At 39.2% G+C, this 22,847-nt stretch overlaps 2 long non-coding RNA genes across 2 annotated transcripts in view; one reads left to right on the top strand and one right to left on the bottom strand.

Annotated features, from left to right (window-relative positions):
- LOC309477040 overlaps window positions 1–22,847 on the bottom strand; it is a 271,762-nt gene that overhangs the window by 129,686 nt on the left and 119,229 nt on the right. The window lies entirely within an intron of this gene.
- LOC309477060 lies at window positions 2,765–6,524 on the top strand. Its single transcript, XR_014198512.1, has 2 exons — window positions 2,765–3,174; window positions 6,179–6,524. It is a non-coding gene; the product is annotated as an uncharacterized lncRNA (long non-coding RNA).

The following is a 22,847-nucleotide window of genomic DNA, read 5'->3' on the forward strand; positions in this document are numbered from 1 at the left end:
TGATAATTTCTGTTTTCTATAAATATATAATATAATATATATAATATAATATATATATATATAATATAATATATAATATTATATTATATATTTATATAATATACTTTTTTTTTTTTGAAAATCCCTTCTTTTGGGCCAGAAAAAAGGGATTTTGATACAACCTTTAACACAGAAATAGATGTCTTTAAATAGAATTATGAGAAGTGGTGTGCAGCAAGTATGGCATTATATAAAGTCATAAATAATGATATGTTGGCATCCAAAGCTGCACACTGTAAACACAATTCCATTCAAACTCATCATAATAAAACGCACAGAAAGCAGTAACAGAGACTTGAACAACTTGAGTAGCTTTTGGAAAAGTTAAACACATGCAAGGCAGCAACAGTGGCCAGAGACTTGAACAACTTGAGTCGCTTTTGGAAAAGTTAAACACATGCAAGCCAGCAACAGTGGCCAGAGACTTGAACAACTTGAGTAGCTTTTGGAAAAGTTTAGCACATGCAAGCCAGCAACAGTGGCCAAAGGCTTGAACAGCTTGAGCAGTTTTTGGAAGCTGAGCACATACAAAGCGATAACGAAGGTCAAAATGTAACATGACCATGTTAAGTACAACACACAACTTGAACTCTGACACAAATTACAAGTGCAGCCCTACATTTACACAATGAGGTTTTTCGTGCTTCTTCATGGATCTGAAGCAGAAAGCCTTTACAGCGACTTCACTTGTGGCCCTGTCTTTGTTTGACACTAATGCCAATCACATATTAACACAATAAGAAGTTAGGAACATGCATGAAGGCGTACAGACACAACGTAGACATTTTCCGCCTAATACTAGAAAACAGTACAACATTATAACACGCATATTCTGTCAGACCGGGATTGTTTATTAGCCTAGCCTAATGTAAGCTAGCAAGCTAACGTAAGCCATAAAGTTTGAGATATATAGACTTACCTTCATATCCGGGATATATGAAGAGGCATACATTTTAAAGCCCTTCTCTAATTTGCTGGTAGGTGATTTGGAGGAGGACTTACAAAGGCGATGTACGTCCGTTATTGTAAGTTTCGGCAACTCTTGTAAACATCTAGTGTAGAATAGCGCCATGTTTAGACCGGAAAAGACGAGGCCGCACTTCCGGTAAGGAAGTAGTTACGTGCAAGGAGCCTATTTAGTGATCTTAAAGAGCGCGATGGATTGTAAGGCGATAGAAGTTCCGCTAAATACCCAGGAGCTAAACCATTTAGGGCTTTATAGGTCAGTAGTAATACTTTGTAATTGATACGGAACTTAATAGGTAACCAGTGTAGAGATGATAGAATCGGTGTTATATGATCATATTTTCTTGACCTAGTAAGAACTCTAGCAGCTGCATTTTGGACTAACTGTAGCTTGTTTATTGAGGATGCAGGACAACCAGCTAATAAAGCATTACAGTAATCTAGTCTCGAGGTCATGAATGCATGAACTAACTTTTCCAATTTTTTTTGGACCAATAAGCAATAATTGCACGTCATCCAGTATTTTATATCTTTAACACACTCTGTCAATTTAGATAATTTAGTGTTTTCATCTGGTCGTGATGAAATATATAATTGAGTGTCATCAGCATAACAGTGGAAATTAATTTCATGTTTCCTTATAATATTACCAAGTGGCAGCATATAATAGCAGAGGGCCTAACACAGATCCTTGCAGCACTCCATAGTTTACTGATGTTATCTTCGATTTTTCCCCATTTAAACAGACAAAATGGTAGCGGTCTGATAAGTACGATCTAAACCAGCTTAATGCCTGTCCATGAACACCAGTGTAGTTTTGTAGTCGATCTAAGAGTATTTTGTGATCTATAGTGTCGAACGCAGCGCTAAGATCGAGTAAAACCAGTATTGAGATACAGCCTTGGTCAGAAGCTAGAAGTAAATCATTTGTAATTTTAACGAGCGCAGTTTATTTAGCTCTTCCTGTCCTATAGTTGTAAAGCGGTGTAGTTGTTCTTGAGGGGCGATAATTGAGGCTGAATCATAAGACACCATTAAAGATTGTACATTTACAATTGTGTTTCTGATGCTTTCTATTTTCTCAGTGAAGAAATTCATAAAATCATTACTACTACACTGTAACGGAATATTTTGCTCAGGTGATGTCTGTTTATTTGTTTATTTGTAGATGAGAGATACAGCTCTAATTAATAATACGTGTCATCTGTCATCTCTGACATCTCTTGTCGTACGTCATTAACAAAGTTGTTGAGTTTGGTTTCATTCATGCGTAGAGCAGTGGTCGGCAACAGGCTGAAATAGATCTGAATAGATATAATAATAGATATGGTTCTGAAATACATCTGTCATGACAGCAACAATCACTTCGTCTTTAGTGATTTTGCCTTCAAAATAAAAGTTAGAGAACCCCTTTTTTTTGCAGCAATGTTTTATTTAGAGATGATTTGAGAGCTTTTAATTTGAAAAGTTCTGACAGACATTCAAAAGAGTCTGTGGATCGTTTCGTTGCAGATCAGACACACAGAGACAGCTCACTAACAGTTACAAAACACACTGACAGGCAATTCTAGTTGCATGTTTCATCAATTTCTTAAATTATCCCTTGACTATGTTCTGGTCCGCTAACTAGTGCGAAATGTTTTTTTGTCCCGATGTCAAACTTATTTGCTTACCCCTGACGTGTCGTTTTTGTAGATGCATTTGTCACTGAACTGTGTGTGTACAGAACAGGATTAAGCACTAAATATTTCACATTTATATTATGATGATAATCAGTTTTGAATCCAATCAGGACTCCTGATAAAATCACATTTATATATTTGTAATTTATCATCACATACTTCAACAGCTTTATTAAGATATATTCTGAATATTGTAGAGTTAATCTGAGATGCTGTAATAACACTGAGCTCATGCAGATGTTGATCAGGAGTTGATCTGATGTCTCGTCATATGATGTTATATCGCTTTAATGAAACTCTGTCTGTGTGATTGAACAGATTCAAATGAAGAGGAGAAAGAAAATCAGCAGAAATCACAGATCAGCAGAAAACAAGAAGACTGAGAGAAAAATGGAGGACAGAAATGAGACACAAACCAGTGAATCACCAGAGGAAAGAGGACAGAGACTTGATAGATGTGAGAGTATGGAGAGACTAAAGCCAATCTGTGAGTGTTTGATTATTATGGAACTTTATTTAATCTTTCATCACATTTTAGTCTGTTTTAAAATGAGAATATAATCCATATACAGTGGGGAGAACAAGTATTTGATACACTGCCGATTTTGCAGGTTTTCCTACGTACAAAGCATGTAAAAGTCTGTAATTTTTATCTTCAACTGAGTGACGGAATCTAAAACAAAAATCCAGAAAATCACATTGTATGATTTTTAAATAATTAATTTGCATTTTATTGCATGACATAAGTATTTGATCACCTACCAACTAGGGGTGACCCCGAATAGTCGAAGATTCGATGCTTCGATAGGAGGAGCCTGATTCGACTACTGATCTCACGGTCGAATCTTCTCAGAGGTGTTATGAAACGAGGATCATGCCACTTTGGCTATATGAGGGCGCTCAATGTCTGATTTCACATAGAACTAGCTTTTATGTCAATACGTTAATATTCAGCCTATTATGATAATGCTGTAGGCCTATATAAAAATGTGCAAAGAAAGAAGCTTTTAATAAATATTTTTTAACGTGCGTGAATAAATCCAAACACCCCGTGACAGATTTAAGTTTCACTTTCAATCCGTGACCGACAGAGGAGCGTCTTCGCGGCAAGGATTTAAATCTTTAACAATGTCTGGGATAAGAAAATTTAAAGTGTGGATGTACACCATCAGAAAGGATATTCTCCAAGGCTGGATTTAGCATCAGGAAAACCATGATCGCACTTCTGCCGGCCAACGTTAACATGTTTCACGTATAGACTGGGTTTCACGTTAGAATGTATTTTATCCGCGCGCACAAAAGACTCCAACGGACAGACAGAGTGAAAGACTTTCAGGATTTGTTCTCTCGATCAGGTACAAGTGATTTCAAAACTTTTCAGCCTGTTCTAATTTTATTTTTGGATGCTGTGAACATTTTTAGCTAAAAAGACTGCCTCTCCAGTTTAGCATTTATTGTTGTTTCTGCAGTTAAAAAGACAAAGTTGAACATTCTGGCTACTATCGTTATTTTAATCATTTCTTTATTTTTATTTTATTTATTAATCTGTCAGGGTTATCTAATCTAACTATTTGTGGCTTGTGTTTTGAATATATGTTCCCCTGCACTTTAGGCATTTTGCACACATTTGCTCCTCATCTTGTGACTTGATTCTGATTTATTTCGTTTTGTATTTTTATTTATTAGAAAGGTATATTCTGTTCTAATTTAATTTGGTAAATTAATTGTTTATTTTTTCGGTGCATCGATGTTGTGCTGTAGGCTGGCCTGCTCGCACAGGTAATTTAGCCGATTTAATTTGATTTGCATGTGAAATGCAAATCTGCAGTGTGGCCTTTCTGGAGTTATTTATGTTATTTCTTTGTTTTATTGATCAAAAATGTTTTTATACATTTTCTGATATCTTTGTGTGATTTTCTGTGCATCGCGGCTTTGAAACGTTAAAGCCCCGCCCCAAGCCCCACCCCCATACACATGATTCGACTATTAGTCGACTATAGGCAAGACATGACGACTCTGATTCGACTATGAAAATCCATAGTCAGGGACAGCCCTACTACCAACCAGTAAGAATTCCGTCTCTCACAGACCTGTTAGTTTTTCTTTAAGAAGCCCTCCTTTTCTCCACTCATTACCTGTATTAACTGCACCAGTTTGAACTCGTCACCTGTATAAAAGACACCTGTCCACACACTCAATCAAACAGACTCCAACCTCTCCACAATGGCCAAGACCAGAGAGCTGTGTAAGGACATCAGGGATAAAATTGTAGACCTGCACAAGGCTGGGATGGGCTACAGGACAATAGGCAAGCAGCTTGGTGAGAAGGCAACAACTGTTGGCGCAATTATTAGAAAATGGAAGAAGTTCAAGATGACGGTCAATCTCCCTCGGTCTGGGGCACCATGCAAGATCTCACCTCGTGGGGCATCAATGATCATGAGGAAGGTGAGGGATCAGCCCAGAACTACACGGCAGGACCTGGTCAATGACCTGAAGAGAGCTGGGACCACAGTCTCAAAGAAAACCACTAGTAACACACTACGCCATCATGGATTAAAATCCTGCAGTGCACGCAAGGTCCCCCTTCTCAAGCCAGCGCATGTCCAGGCCCGTCTGAAGTTTGCCAATGACCATCTGGATGATCCAGAGGAGGAATGGGAGAAGGTCATGTGGTCTGATGAGACAAAATAGAGCTTTTTGGTCTAAACTCCACTCGCCGTGTTTGGAGGAAGAAGACGGATGAGTGCAACCCCAAGAACACCATCCCAACCGTGAAGCATGGAGGTGGAAACATCATTCTTTGGGGGTGCTTTTCTGCAAAGGGGACAGGACGACTGCACCGTATTGAGGGGAGGATGGGGACATGTATCGCGAGATCTTGGCCAACAACCTCCTTGCCTCAGTAAGAGCATTGGAGATGGGTCGTGGCTGGGTCTTCCAACATGACAACGACCCGAAACACACAGCCAGGGCAACTAAGGAGTGGCTCCGTAAGAAGCATCGCAAGCTCCTGGAGTGGCCTAGCCAGTCTCCAGACCTGAACCCAATAGAACATCTTTGGAGGAGCTGAAAGTCTGTATTGCCCAGCGACAGCCCCGAAACCTGAAGGATCTGGAGAAGGTCTGTATGGAGGAGTGGGCCAGAAGCCCTGCAGTGTGTGCAAACCTGGTCAAGAACTACAGGAAACGTATGATCTCTGTAATTGCAAACAAAGGTTTCTGTACCAAAAATTAAGTTCTGCTTTTCTGATGTATCAAATACTTATGTCATGCAATAAAATGCTAATTAATTACTTAAAAATCATACAATGTGATTTTCTGGATTTTTGTTTTAGATTCCATCACTCACAGTTGAAGAGTACCTATGATAAAAATTACAGACTTCTACATGCTTTGTAAGTGGGAAAACCTGCAATATCGGCAGTACATCAAATACTTGTTCTCCCCACTGTATATGAGGATAATCTGATATATATTTGTGATTTGTAGTCTCCTGTGATCCAGACAAGCCTGTAAAGTTTGATTCTGATGTCAAAACTGAGGAGAGATTCTCATCAAACCCTTCATCATGTTCTCAAGATCATCATCATCATCATCATCATCATCATCATCACTGACATCCATCAGCAGCTGAAGACCTGAACATCTTCATCATCATCATCATCTTAATCATCACTCTGTTCAATCATTTACATTTACATTTATTCATTTAGCAGACGCTTTTATCCAAAGCGACTTACAAATGAGAACAATAGAAGCAGTGAAACTAACAGTAGGACAACAATATGCAATATGACCCTTCTCAGTTTAATCTAACACAGTACATTTTAATTAATTTTTTTTTTTTTTTTTTTAATAATAGAAGAGAAGAGAAGAGAAGAGAAGAGAAGAGAAGAGAAGAGAAGAGAAGAGAAAGTGTTAGTATTACTGGATCAAGTGCTGTTGAAAAAGATGTGTCTTCAGACGTTTCTTATAAGTGGCTCTCCTGGACTCTTTTACAGACTCATCTGAGCTCAAACACACAGACTCAAGAACAGTTTCTTCCTCAGATGTGTGTCTCAATCCTGCACTTCTGCTTTATTGACACACTAGTGTTCTCTGCCTCTGATACTGAACACTTGCACATGCATATATATATAAGATAGAGACACACACTGGACAGACCATCCACTGGATAAAACATTTCTCTCTGTGACTTCAAATGTACTGATACCAGAGCCGATCCTGACCTCCCTGGGGCCCTAAGCAAAATTCTGTTTAGAGGCCCTCATACCTGACCCGTGAGCCATGAACCATTTGCCATTGCCACACAGTCACACCTGACACCCCAGTGTTCCCACTACAATCCCTCCTTTAACTAGTTGTAGCGAAAATGTAATTCCTGATATCAGAAGACATTGTTACTAGTAAAAAGTTAATTCTTAATATCAAGAATTCACATTTTAAATAGTACAAATTGAATTATTGATATCAAAAATGCATATCCTGTGAATTAATAAAAGCTAAAATTGCGCCATAGCATGTCACTGTGTTTTTAAATGATAAAAGTAATTCTTGATACTCTTGATTCTTGATGGTTATTATTTACTGAGGGATGTGCATCCATATTGACCAGAATCTCCAGCCAATCAACATTTTAAATTCAATGGAGCCTATCAATAGTCAATGTCAATACATTGCTTTCCATATTGCATTAGTGCAGAGTTGTAACTAAACCTTGACTTAGCGACTAGATAATCATCGTCTTGTTTTAAAACTATAATGAGGAGTGCCATCACGCCCATATTGTACTGGTCCCAACTCACAACAGATGTTTCTGCTGGAAAGTGCGCGTTTCATTTCATGCACGTTCATATGATCGCATGTTAACGCGCGACGCGGTTATCTTTTCCGAGCTGCAGTTTATAAACAAACACCGTTGTCCTTTGTCGTTTATTAAACATAATAAATCAACGCACATCAACTTAACTTTACTGTTCTTTCCTGACATCAAACTTTGAGAGGAGAGAACACAAGTCTACCTGATAACTGTTCCTGCAATGAACTCCTATGGTGTTTTTTTCTCTCTCTTTTCGTGACCAGAAGGATAGTTCCGCTTCATTTTCACATCGATATTGTAAACATTGATTGACGCGCTTTGACACGAGGGGAGGCGGGGCCTTGAGTAATTTGCGGGGCCCTACGCACTTTGTGTAGTGTGCGTATAGGGCTGATCGGCTCTGACTGATACACATGTGTGGCTATTCTACAACTACTAATTCCCCTGCACAGGCGCTCAGTGTATTTGCAGTAAAAATAACTTCATACGCAAGCTTATACCTGTGAACATGAGAACGGAAAAACACATGCGCCGCATCGGGTCTACAGACAAGTAAGAACAACAGCAAGATTACAGAACGAATCGACATAAACAGAGAACACACACATGATAAACATACACTGATTTATCTGAAAAAGTAGGAGTAACTATATGAACAAAATAGTTACTAATAGTGAACAACCACATTCAGCTCAGTGCTAATTTGTTAATCAGAGTTTCTTAGTTAATGTAGTTACTAGAATATTAATAGTGCGTTACTCATTAGTTCCTGTGTTATTCATTAATGAAGGAACATTTTTATAAAGTGATAACGTTCAGTTCACTCATAGAAGGGAGAGGTTTTGTGTTTTAAAGACGTCTAATAGCCAAACACGGCCCAGACATCTAGGCTAACACAAGGCAACATTTGGGCTGTCAGTGAAAATTGAACAGATTTCTAACATTAGCACAGGAATAGATCAGGCTATACACACACACACACACACACACACACACACACACACACACACGCACACACACACACACACACACACACACACACACACACAGAACATGTCAAAGAAATTAAACCAAACATCTTGTAATCACTGTACACTTTGCTGAAATGATGGGATATCAAACATCTCGTATGCAAGTTATTTTGGCAAAAAAAAATTAAAGGCTAGAAGTTGTCATGTCACAGCAATAACTAAATCAGAATACTATCATCTCAAAAATATTACAAGAATGAATTGCTTTCTTTACCGTGATTTGCAGATAATTTACTTATTCATGCGAATAAAACTTGTCAAAATTAAAATTAGGCTCCTCATACCAGCTATTAAACAGCTCCTCATACACGCTTCAACCCGTGGAGGAAACTGAAACTGTAGATACAATTCTATTGTTTGTTCTGAATTATCTAATTTGGTTGTCATTAATTCAGTAAAAATACATTAGACAGCAGACACTGACAAGTGTTGGAAACCTTTTCTTTTATTATTGAATGATTGTGTAGAGAATTAACATCAGTGGCAGATTTAACACATGAAATGTTGCACTCTGTTTATCCTTATTTAGATTTGTATTGGATTTATGTTTGATCCTTTGAATTATTATTATTTTCTAACTATCTACAATTATTTGTTAATGAGAACATTTGTTGTCCTGCAATAGATTGAATGTATTTCACAACAAAATGAGCAATTTTAACAAATTATAGAAGGCTGTGTATGAGTTCAGATTTAGTTAGATTATGATGAACACACTGAACTAACCGTTTCTCAGGCGAAGCTGTTTTACAGTTTGTTTGTTTTTTATTCGCTTGGGCACTATTTTTACCAACTCTTAGTGCTAATATCACAACAGATCATCAAAAGTGCACTTTTTTCAAACATTTCATCATGTTTTCAATTGTGTTAGTACAATGCTAAAAATGACAAAGTATCATTTTCACAACACAAAATAAGTGTTTCATCTATATAAATGTTTCATTCACAGTGGCTGCCTTTCATACTACCATTACTATCTCTTCTTGTTCAGTTTAATACATTTGCCTTTTTAATCCAACTGATCTTAATGGTTAATCAATGAATCATTTGGTACACCTATATATTTATATAGATACAGATTCTATAGTTTCTGCTTTGTTTGCAATGTAATGAATTATTTTTACATTATAATTGATTTTTCTTAGATTATAACCACTATGTTCAAAAGTGGTGTGTGTGTGTGTGTGTGTGTGTGTGTGTGTGTGTGTGTGTGTGTGTGTGTGTGTGTGTGTGCGTGTGTGTGTGTGTGTGTAACCAACATTTTGAAGATCCAAAAAGATCATACATGCATTGTAAAACTAATTCATATGAATCGTGCATTTTAAAGTCCATTCTAAAGTCCACACATTGGCTTTTATTCACATATAAACACTGATCAATACATATACATAGAGCACTTAAGAAAATGTAAGCACAAGAGCTGTATGAGAACCAATATTTTCACGTGTCAGGCAAGCATGTCTGAGTTTCTGTTTGACATGGACTTATTTGGACTTTCAATGGATGGATAACAATTATTAAACGATTATAAAAATATCTTTGCATGTCTAAAGATAAATTAAACTTTTATGGGTTTGGAACAACATGAGGGTGAGTAATTGATTACAGGATTTTCTTTTTTTGGTTGAACGAACCCATTAACAATGTTGAGAACATAATTTTACAATAGACAATACACATTTTGACTTAAATGTCTGCCTTGACCAGTCCATGATCAACAGGTTGAGACGTTCACTTACATACAATTAGAGGGGGTAAAGTTTAATGCGTATTTGGCGTGCTGTCCGGGGGAGGACTCCGAGCTTAGAGTCCGTCCCGAACCCAGAGTACTCCCCCACCGTATGTAAGTGTTTAGGACTAGAAGTGTGGAGAAGAGGTGGTGGAGGGATGCTGCAAAACTGTCAATGGATTGAGGTGAGACTGCTGAATATCCCTCTTATTGTTGATTACTGAGTGCTCTCCACTAGTGTTAATTATCTGAACGTGCTCCTCCCCAACTTTGTTAATAAAACATCATTAAAAGAACAGGGCTCTGTGAATGATTTCAATTTCCATTGCTTTGATTTGCAATCTGGCGGTGGCACATTCATGTTTTTATGTCAATGCTTAAGTTTTTCATAATTAAAGTTTCAGGTGAAACACCAGCTGTATTCAGCACTGGATGATCAGCCTTGAGGGGCACTTCATTTGTGAGGGCATCCAGTTGGCTTTTCTGTCTGGGCTTGCTGCTGTTTTATCTACTTTCTACAATCTCAATCTTCAATACTAAGCTGAGGCAGCATGCACACTGGAATTCATTCAAAGGTTACTAACTTGGAAGCATACATTCAATTGAGTTCACATTTATTTGTATAGCACGTTTTATAATGCATATAGTTTCAAAGCAGCTTTACATAAAATGCATGTTTCATTGATACAATGTAATTCGGCCCTAATGAACAGGGAATCTAGCATCAAACAAAGAAAAGCCCTTTAAACTATTTGAGCTCCAGTGAGCAGCCATAGATGACTATGTCAAGGAAATAAAATGCCATCGGTGGTGAAGTGTTGGTGAAAACCTTGAAAGGAAGCAGACTCCTCTTTGACACCAAAATGATGATCATGTGAATTTGTTACAATTGATCAAACATTGCTAAAATAGCATTTAAGATGTGTTATGTGAAAGCTTGAATAAAGAGATATCTTTTTAAATCACATTATTTATTTCACTTTTTAATATATTCACTGTATTAAAACTTGGTATTTTATAGCAAGACCGCTACAGGGAAATCTATTAAATCACAAGGTTTAGAAAATAATCTATAAAAACACAGGGGGGAAAGTTGTCCTTTTTGCTAGCTGTCCATAACTCAATAGATTACACAACACCATGTAGTATATTTGTGTTGTAGTTTGTGTTGTAGTTTACACTAATTTCACTATGAAGAAGAGCAAATAAGCATCCACTAACTGCCAATGCTTTTCTCCGAATATTACTGTAAAATGTAGAAACAGATTTATGCTGTATTTGCAAAAACAGTAGTGAACTGTAAATTTCACCAACTGTAAGACACCGTTAATTTAACAGTAACTTGCTGGCAACCATGCTGCCAGTTCATCAGGAACATTTTTAACAGTGTGTGTGTGTATGTGTGTGTGTCCTGGTAAACTTTACATTATGGGGACAAAATGTCTCTACAAAGATGGCAATATCTGAAATCCTTGTCCTTATATGGGGACATATACAGGTATGTATATAGCATAACAGTGCATAAATCATACTAAGGGATGTTTGATGAAAATGTCAAAATGCAGAAAGTTTTCTGTGAAGGGTATATTTAGGGGTAGGGGGATAGAATATGCCTATGCAGTTTGTACAGCATAAAAATCATTATGTCTTTGGAAAGTCCCCATTAATCATGAAGTTTGTTTGAAACAATCATTATGTGAACTGAACTGTATAACTGTGTAGGATTGAAAATAATCCAAGATATTTGAAATGAACAAAGACGTTTGCTTTACTGTTTCCACCCCCTCTTTCTACCACAAGGACCATGTGGAGTCCCCAAAAGCACTGAGGGGCTGATAGTGATCTAGGCCTGTACTTCGGGGTCGATGAATTGTCACACCTTTAGTACGGTGGGGGAGGTTGGAATGATCTGATTGGTCAGTTTAAACGTCTCACAGTTGGGTGAAAGTCACATGGTCAGGAAAGGATAAAAGAAGATGGAAACTGTTGCTCTGGCTCTTTTATGCGCTGGCTCTCTGATTCTCTAGGTCCCTTTTTTGGGTCTCTCTCTCTCTCTCTCTCTCTCTCTCTCTCTCTCTCTCTCTCTCTCTCTCTCTCTCTCTCTCTCTCTCTCTCTCTCTCTCTCTCTCTCTCTCTCTCTCTCTCTCTCTCTCTCTCTCTCTCTCTCTCTCTCTCTCTCTCTCTCTCTCTCTCTCTCTCTCTCTCTCTCTCTCTCTCTCTCTCTCTCTCTCTCTCTCTCTCTCTCTCTCTCTCTCTCTCTCTGATTTGGTATTGACTTTGTAAGATTTGTGAGAAATTAGAAAATGCCGGACAGTCTGGGTAAGGAGCGACCAGACCCTGAGAAGACAGGATCTTGCTGGAAATTACCATTTGAAGTCCCCATTAATCATGAAGTTTGTTTGAAACAGTCATTATGTGGACTGAACTGTATAACTGTGTAGGATTGAAAATAATACAAGATATTTGAAATGACTCGGTAACCACAAAGCTGAATGAAAAAGAAAAAGAAAGCGGATTGTATGAAATGGATCCTTCAAAAAAGGTTGTTTAAGAATGAGCTGTAGTCACGCACTGACAGACATGTCAGCGTTTGTGTCCCCAACAACAGCTGATACTAAACTCATCAAGACTCAAACTGAGGGAGTTTCACAGCATAAACGTGAAAAGTAGAGGAGAGCAGACACACACTAAAACAGGGCTAGATATCACACACTTGTTTTAATTACTTCTACACATGCTAGCATGATGAAACTTCACTAGTTGTCATATCAACACTATATAAACTGTATAAAATACTATAAATAATTGTATTTTTACATTTTTATTAGATCAGATATAATTTTAATCTGGTCATATAGTCATGTTATAATGAACCCCACCTGTGGGGCATGTTCTCACATTTCAATTCCAGTCTTTCAGGGTATATCACGAAAAAAAAAAGTATACACTGTATTAATAAAACAAAACCACATAATTGTAAAAGACATGTGGGAAATTAATGTGGGAAAAAAATTAATACCCTGAACCTTTTTTTACACAAACTGAGAAAGTCAAAAAGCGTTATGTTGTGACCCGCTCTCCACCACCTCATATTAGAGGAAGACTTTAGGTCTCGATTGAACTGATGCACTTCCAGTCATGACAAACAGCAAGTTTTCTATGCAGAATTAGAGTTGAATCTAGACAGGTCACGAGAACGATTAATGATCCAGTCACGCTGATGGATAAAAATAAAATTAAAACAAGCATGTAACGAGTAACGACCACAAACTGAGGAAAATGTCACAAGTCATCTCACACATGTGAAATGTTCAATAATTCCTTAAGTTGTATCTGTGAGAAAATTAACACATAGGCCTATCTTCAGAGAGAGAGAGAGAGAGCAACAGAAAACATTTAGAAACTGTGAAGCCTCAGGCTGTCCCCATTGATAGGCTGCTTATAAGGTCCTTCCGATCAGCGCAGCGTCTTCTGAGAAAGAAGTTACTAATCTGTCACTTGTTTTTCACAAGACTATGATTTTACGTTTATCATTCTGATCACACATGGCTGATGGTTTTACATCTAGACCCTCAGTTGAATTTAGACAAGGGGTTTTAACCCATAATGGACCCAATCTTCAACTTCACAATTCCAATTTACATAAATACTCTTAAACATACTAATCCAGAGAGTAATTCGTTGGAACGCACGTCGGTGAGTATTTCTTTATTTTTTTCTGTTTGTTTACAGGTATTTATTGATGGTTCTCAGGTCAGCTGTTCGCAGCAGACGAGAGTTTTTCCATTTATTGCGTATGCGCACGTAGAATGATGGATATATAATTTTCTAATATGATTTTCAAGGGATTCTGTTCGCAGACTTATTTTGAAAGATGAATATGAAGAGTGATTCGTCACAATCTTTATATTAATTGTACCTGGTTAATTGTATTTAACTAATACCAGGCAGATATTTTTTGAGGAATTACAGATTAAGGAAATGTTTGATTTGATTAATGATCTGTTATTCGTCACAATGTATTTGTAAATGGCATTATTGTTTTTTTTCAACTAAATTCTGAGTTATTTGGGAATCTTGCAGTTCAACTTCAAGAATTAGTTAAAATACTGTGATTCATTACAGTTAATCTTTTGTTAATTTTCCTTTTCGTAGACCATTATTATATGAGTGACCTGACCTCTGGCTTGTTGTCATGAGTCACTCAAAATGTCATTTTTGCCAAACTGGCATACACCCAAGAGATGGGCATCGCGAATGCCCCTCCTGTTTGGGTATGCAACATGTATTAGACGATATCGAAAATCCCTGTGCAGCTGCAATAGAGCTATCTTTGCAGGAAAGAGTGCAAAGAGCAACATTTTTAACTGGTGGTAATAAAGAAATTATTCCCAGTAGTTCCTCTCATAAACGCAAGAAGCCTGATGATTTCATCAGGTCTTCAGGTTCTGACATGCCTACGGGAGAGGGCCACGGTAGATCAAGAGCCCAAGGATGACACTCAGTTGCAAATCTTGACAGCATTACGTGACTTAGCTGGTAAGCTTGAAACACGTAATTCTTCAGTAAGCACACAGCCATCTGCACTCCGGGCTGCACCCTCTCCTGGAGATGAGTTAACATCACTTCAGGAAGAGAGGGATGATTATACGGATGCCGTGTCACTGCATGCAAATAACTCCTTTTATGGTAGTGAGGAGAATGCAGACGAAAACGAGGAAGATGAATCCAGGTCTGAGGTTTCAGAAGGAAGCCTGCATTCTGACGTTCTTTCACGCATTTTAAGTGCAGCAAGGATCCTGGGTCTTGATGCTCAGGGAGAAGCTACAGCTCCAGCCCCCACACAAGGTGTATGGGCAAGTATTTCCCCTGCACAGCCTACTGTGTCAATTCCTGTAGCTGAGGATTATTCCCAGATGCTGAGGAAAGCCTGGAATAATCCAAAAGCTGCACCCCAGTTTAATGCAGGTTGTAGACGGTTTGTTAAGTTGGATTACCCCCAGAGTGGTATGGGGAACATGCCATCAGTGGAGCGAGAGAGTGCAGCTTTAACCGCTTTGGGACCTGATAAGGTTACGGACAATCCTCGTTGTCCCGGTAAGGAGTGCCAAAAGACAGACCGGATAATGAGCCAAGCATATAACGCAGCTACTCGGGCAGCCCATTCAGGAAATGCTTTAGCAATAGTTTTGGCTGCTTTAAGAAAAGTTGTTAATAAAGAAGAGCGTGATGTGATGTATTTGATCGACACAGCACTCAGCTTATCAGGGACATAGGGGCATCTATGTCTTCAGCAATTTTAGCCAGAAGACAAATCTGGTTGGCTCAGACATCTTTACCTGACGCTATTAGGAAGGATCTGACTAATATGCCAGTGGTTCCAGGTCGGATATTTCACACTGATTCACAGGCTTTACTGGATACTGCTGATCAGGCAAGACGCAGAAGGGAGTCAGTTCAGAAAACATTTGGTGGCCCTACCAAATATGGCCATAGGGCTGCTCATTCTTTTCAGCCCCCACACTTTCCTCATTCAGAAACTTGGGGGTATGGCAGTAGACGATCTAGGGGTTACCAGTTCCATGATCGAGGAACCAGACATTTTTATCAGGCTCCCCAAACCGACCAGGCTCATAATCCAGTCAGGGGAGGACCACTTAAGAGGCGTACTTCCAGGGGTTTCAAACCCCGGGGAGGCCAGGCATAGCAGTCTCGGAGTCGTCGGAGAATGCTCCCAACTGTGCCTGGACAGTTGGGAGAAGGTAACATCAGATCCTTGGGTTCTAGACACCATCAAGACAGGATACAGGATACAGTTCCGGCGGCACCCTCCTACTTTTTCAGGGGTTCATATGACCATAGTCAGAGACCCAGTCCAGGCACAAATTTTGGCCAACGAGATCACAGTCTTACTTCAGAAAAAAGCGGTTGTACAGATAAGCACCAGCAAACAGCTCACTGGGTTCTATTCAAAGTATTTCCTGGTGCCAAAGAAAGACAGGGGACTTTGACCCATTCTGGACTTACAAAAGCTGAACAAATTCATAAAAGTATTGCCCTTCAAAATGCTGACTACAGCACAAATTCTGGAATCCATAGAACTGGGGGAATGGTTCACTTCCATAGATTTAAAGGATGCCTATTTCCACATACCCATCTGTCAGGATCACTGCCCGTTTCTTCGCTTTGCCTTTCAAGATCGGGTTTATCAGTTCAGGATCCTTCCATTTGGCCTGTCTCTGTCTCCAAGGGTCTTCACCAGGGTGGTTTCAGCAGCCCTTCGTCCTCTTCAGTGTGCAGGTCTGAAAATTCTATCATACCTGGACGACTGGCTAATTTGTGCTCTTTCTCGTAGTCAAGTCATGAAGGACACAGAAATGGCGCTTCAACATGTACAGTCTCTCGGGTTCAAAGTGAACTGGGAAAAGAGCAATCTAAGTCCCAGGCAGCAGACCGTGTTTGTGGGAATTTCGCTAGATTCCCAACTGATGACTGCAACTTTATCACCCCAGAGAGTGGTACAGTTGGTCAATCTAACTCAGTCATTCCGTCTGAACAAGAGAATGAAGTTAATTCAGTTTCAGCGAGTGTTGGGCATGATTGCAGCAGCAGCAACTGTGGTCCCACTCGGCCTTCTCAGAGCCCGTCCACTACAGCGTTGGTTGAACAACTTTCACTTACATTCCAAATTTCACAGACATGTAAAGATAAAGGTTACACGAAGGTGTATCCAAATGTTACACCCTTGGAAGATATTACCATCACAAGGGGTCCCTCTAGGCAACATCCCAGCGAGGCAGTCTGTGATAACGACAGATGCCTCTCTAATGGGGTGGGGAGCAGTTTGGGAAGGCAGGTCCATCAGGGGACACTGTAAATTCCCCTGGACCACAGAGCACATCAACGTGCTGGAACTCAGGGCAGTCCATCTCTCCCTGAGGGCTTTTCTCCCGTTGTTGCAGAACAAACATGTTTTGGTGAGAACGGACAACATGTCTGCAGTGTACCACATCAATCACCAGGGTGGCACCAGATCAGTGCGGTGTCTCCAGGTGACAAAGGAACTACTTTCTTGGGCATTTCCGAAGCTCTCATCACTCAGAGCAGTATACATACCGGGAGTAGCAAACAGAGCAGCAGACCTACTGTCTCGAACTGGACCTCTCCGGGAGAGTGGTGTCTCCATCCCGAAGTTGTGAGATTAATATGGAGGCATTTCGGTATGGCAAAGGTCGATTTGTTTGCGACCACAGAGACAACTCATTGCGATCTATGGTATTCTCTGAACAGCCAGGGAGGCCCCTTGGGGATCGATGCACTATCTCAAGAATGGCCGGAAGAATTGTTGTACGCTTTTCCTCCCCTACCCTTGATCCACCTTGTGCTCAACCGGGTAGCTTTGGGCCGTCACAAGGTTTTACTTGTGGCCCCAAGATGGCAAAAGACACATTGGTTTCCGACCCTTGTACGTTTGGTCCAAGGTTACCCTTGGCAGTTACCGAGGAGAGCAGATCTCCTCTCTCAAGCGGAGGGCCAAATCTGGCACCCAAGTCCAGAGACACTTCAACTATGGGTATGGCCCATGCTCAGTCCCTCTCTGAAGACTTAGATGAAGCTGTATTAAGGACAATAAATAGTTCTAAGGCACCGTCTACGTGGAGTAACTATTCTAGCAAGTGGCGAATATTCTCAACATGGTGTCAAGACCGACAACTAGATCCGGCCAAGTGTGGTTCTTCGTTTTCTTCAAACATTGATGGATTCTGGGAAATCAGTTAATACCATAAAAGTCTACATTGCAGCCATCTCACACTTCCATGTGTTAGGGGATGGTGCAAATATTGGCAAACACCCTTTGGTGTCTCAATTTCTCAAGGGTGCAAAACGTTTGTGACCAGGGAGAATTATGAGATCACCTGCTTGGGACCTTTCTATTGTCTTACACTCACTGGCCAAAGCACCTTTTGAACCTGTGGAGCAAGCAGATCTCAAGTTCTTGACATGGAAAACAGTATTCCTACTGGCGATATGTTCAGCTAAGAGAGTTGGTGAATTGCACTCTTTATCAGTCAGTGAAGACTACTTGAGATGGAAGGCAGAAAAAACAGGGTTTTTTCTCTGGCCGAACCCATCATTCCTACCTAAGGTCCTTAAGCCTAGCACAATAAATCAGGTAATTGAGCTTGATGCTTTCCATCCGGAACCCTTTTGTTCAGGTTAAGAGCTGGATAATTTTTCTCTATGTCCTATTACAGCATTGCACACATATATTGAGCGTACTCATCAATTATGACAGTCACACACACAACTATTTGTATGTTTTGACAAGAAGTGTGCAGGCAAACCTGTGTCTAAGCAACGATTATCTCATTGGATAGTGGATACAATTTCACAAGCTTGGCCACTTCCTGGGCGGCACTGAAGGGGGTAGCGCTCTCAGACATCTGTGCTGCAGCCTCTTGGAGCAGCTCATGCACGTTTATGAGATTTTATAGGAATAATGTTTTCAAATCCAAATTATTTGGGGTCTGCTGTTTTATCTGTCGCTAAGTAAACAGGGGAGTGGAAAATATACTAGTCCCTCGTGACCCTGGTGGTATAAGTCATCCAAGGTAAGATCGTGGTGACGGTCTGAGTGAGGTCGAAATAGATCGTAAGTTATGACTATAACTATGGATCTATGAGACCGAACGATGACCGTCAACATCCCTTGTCACTCGGGACGAACTGGGCGTTCCAGGCAAGAGGAAGTGGTTGGTTCACCTGGATGTTATATAGCCAACCCCTAAGGTCAGTCACCTGACATTGTTGATATTAGGTCTCGAGGATAGGCAGAGGAATGGCGTCATTCAAGGTAAGACCGTGGTGACGGCCATCGTTCGGTCTCATAGATCCATAGTTATAGTCATAACTTACGTTCTACCTTAATGATGGCTCATTCTGCTGGGTAGGTCATTATAGTTGTTTTGTAACATTATTTTATAACCAAGTAAATATAATAGCCGTTACTTGCACATTCAATATTGTGTATTCTAAAATAGGCTAATGCAGAGAATGTTTTTTTTTGTTTGTTTTTTTACTTTGTAAGCATGAACATTAATTTATGTTAGCAACTACATAGCTCGCTTCCAGCTTTGCTCCCAGCTAACAGAATAGTCATTTGACATATAAATGGTTACTAGCAAGGTGTCATAACGTTGCCTATTATCATGTATTTACTTAGTACAGTTCTGTACGAGGGAGAGGGAGAGGTCGGGCTGCTTCCCAAGAGCTACAGCCTACCACAGCTGATATTGATATTTTCAACACACAGTTCACATTCGGAATCATTTCAATAATCCACAATGGTGATGAAAGCAAGTCTTAACTGGAAAGAAAGTTATTAATTCTTGTAATATTTTTAAGATGATATTCTGATTTAGTTATTGCTTTGACATGACTACTTCTAGCCTAAATAACCTAGAATTTGGATAAATTTTGTTTTTGCCAAAATAACTAGCGAGATGTTTGATATCCCATCATTTCAGCAAAGTCAACAGTGATTACAAGATGTTTGGTTTAATTTCTCTGACATGTTCTGTGTGTGTGTATAGCTTGATCTATTCCTGTGCTAATTTTAGACGTCTGTTCAATTTTCACTGACAGCCCAAATGTTGCCTTGTGTTAGCCTAGACGTCTGGGCCGTGTTTGTTTGGCTATTAGACGTCTTTAAAACACGAAACCTCTCTCTTCTAAATATGAGCTGAACGGTAACACTTTATAAAACTGTTCCTTCATTAATGAATAACACAGGAACTAATGAGTAACGCACTATAAACATTTTAGTAACTACATTAACTAAGAAACTCTGGTTAAAGAATTAGTGGGTAGCGTTCAGTTGAATGTGGTTATTCACTATTAGCTAATCAGTAACTACTTTGTCCATTCCTCCCAGAGAACTACAGGTTTATAATTTACATGAATAAAGTATAATATATAATGAAAGGTAACGGTAACCCACTATCAATGACTCAAGTGTTACTTCATCCTTCTAAAGGAACTATTAATTATTTGTATTCGTATTATCAGTATTCTAGAGTGAAAAGCAAAGCTTAAGATATTTTTGTAAGATTTTGGATATAATTCATTCCGATGGATTTAGTAACACTTTAATCTTTACTAGTGTTTCCTTGATCTTCACTTTAGAAAACTGATCCTAATAATTTGTTCCTTTGGAAGGATGTAGTAACACTTGATTCATTACTATGGTCAATATATAATTGTGGGAGATTTTGAGTTTGAATAATTCTGGGAAAAAATATATTTATTTACAAAATATTATTATCTTCCCTGATAAATCATCCCTGAAATATTTTGTTTTTAGTCATTGCCAAGCTCAGGCATAATTGATTTCAGATATTTAGTTTTAAAAACAAGAAGTTTACTCATTATTTGGTCAACTATGTTACGGACAAAACCTATAAGTTTTAACTTTAAGTAAATGGCAGACATTTAAAAAAATCATTACTCTTGGAAGAATATGTGTCTATTTACCTACCTTTTCAATTAAAATTCCCAATTAATTAAGAAAATACACATTTTGTTCAATTGAAACCCCAAATTTCAAGTACTGAAGTAACCGGTCTGTATATTTTGTTTCCAAACTGCTTGATTCATGATAATTTTCTTGATGAAATTATGCTGAGGTATATATTTGACAGCTGCTCAGTTTCTAAATATTTACTTGGAGATTAGGGAACCATTGAAATACATATTTTTTTTTTTAAAACATAATGGTAACTTAATTGACAGCCCAGTATCATAGTTGACAAAAGTAACATAGTTGACTGGACATGACAAAGTAGGATGATGTATTTAACAAAAACAATCCTAAACTATATCAATTATTATATGTTAGCTAATCTTTTATTGCATTTAATTAAGACCTGTTGAAAATTTCATGACATAAAGGAGAAATACAGACGCACATCAGTTTACAAGGATCAATCACAACTTTATTAACAAGCACATATATCATAAGCAAGATATCCTAACATAGAAAACAACAACAACAAAAGTATCAAAAACAGCACTTACACAAAAATTTCACCATGTAAACATTTTGAAAATCTTGTTTGTGGAATGAAATACAGTAGTGCATTGTATTGAACAAAAAATAATAGTGCACTGCAATAAGTAACAATAACCAAATAGTGTTTTATTCTGTTGGTTAACAGAATAAGTGTGCTGCTTTGGATCAAAATTTTAATAGTGCAAACAGTTGTATCTCAAAAACATTCATATGTCAGAACCCAAGTAAAACATTGGCATACCCTCCAACTTCCAGGCACCCATGAAACCGGCGGAGACAGAACACACTCCCCATTTTCTAACCCAAGAACATGGCCAATTATGGTTTGTTTTTCAATGACTTTGTCAAGCTCAATCAAGTAATCTTTGAGTGTGTGTGTGTGTTTGTTTGTGTGCATGTGTGTGTGTGTGTGTGTGTGTGTGTGTGTGTCTGTGTGTGTGTGTGTGTGTGTGTCTTTATCTGTGCGTCTATATGTGTGTGTGCTTGACCGTGTGCTTGTGCCACGTGGTTGTTAGCGTGTGTGTGTGTGTGTGTGTGCATGTCCTTAGCCATGAAGATATGATTTGGCAATATCTTCCCACACATCTCTTTTTATTTCAACATGACGTGCTGTCACGTGCTGTGGGGCAGGAATCAACCTGAGCACATCCTCAAATGGATACCAGAGCGCATCCTCTCGCATTGGCCAGTAGTAACGATTGTGTCCCACTCTGTGCATACACTTAACATGAACATGTGTCTCACTCACTTCAACAATGGTTCCAGAGTAAACCTCATCGTCATATCTGATGACACACCACTGACCAACAATGTCATCTCTATCCCACTGTACTTCAAGGTCTGGCATTGCAGAATCTGCCTTGTTGAACACAGGCAGCTCACATCACGGTATGTCAGTTTCCCTGGTGCTTGCGTGATGACCTGGTGAATCCGCATAGTGCATGGTACAGCGGGGAGTCGTTGTGGCATCTGCTGTATGGCCTTTTCCACTGTAGCCTCTTCAATGTAGAAGATCTTGACAGCTGTGTTGGTGTTTACCAATGCATTGAAAAGATGTTTAGCAGTGGAAATGTCTTCACCTTGGCTCACCAATCTGTCAGCTGTTCTCTTCAGAAGGCCTCCTACCCCATCGGGGGCCCCCTTCCCGTGGCTGCTCTCAAAAAAGTTCCAAGTGCCCGCAGTGAAGCCCTGGTTGTACAATTCAGTTGTCAACATGTAAAAGTTGCCCTTCTGCCTGTATTGTGAGCAGGGACCATCACTGAAAAAGTGGATAATTGACACTGTTGGGCATGTTTCCTTGAGATGGTTAAGTACTGGGGAGAGGTGTGCCCATATGGCAGGTGGACCCTTTTCTTTGCATGGCGAAATTGTTGTGAAGCACAAGTGGTCTTCCTCACCACCAATGTAGAGGACCCCTGTATGAAGAGTTGCTTGTTGATGAGAAGAGGCAAAATGGACAGCTTGAATCTCTTTGTGAAACTTGCAAGAGTAGTTTTCAGAGAAATCAA

The sequence above is a fragment of the Leuciscus leuciscus genome (assembly GCF_965113295.1).
Source record: "Leuciscus leuciscus genome assembly, chromosome: 16".
NCBI classification, from domain to species: domain Eukaryota; kingdom Metazoa; phylum Chordata; class Actinopteri; order Cypriniformes; family Leuciscidae; genus Leuciscus; species Leuciscus leuciscus.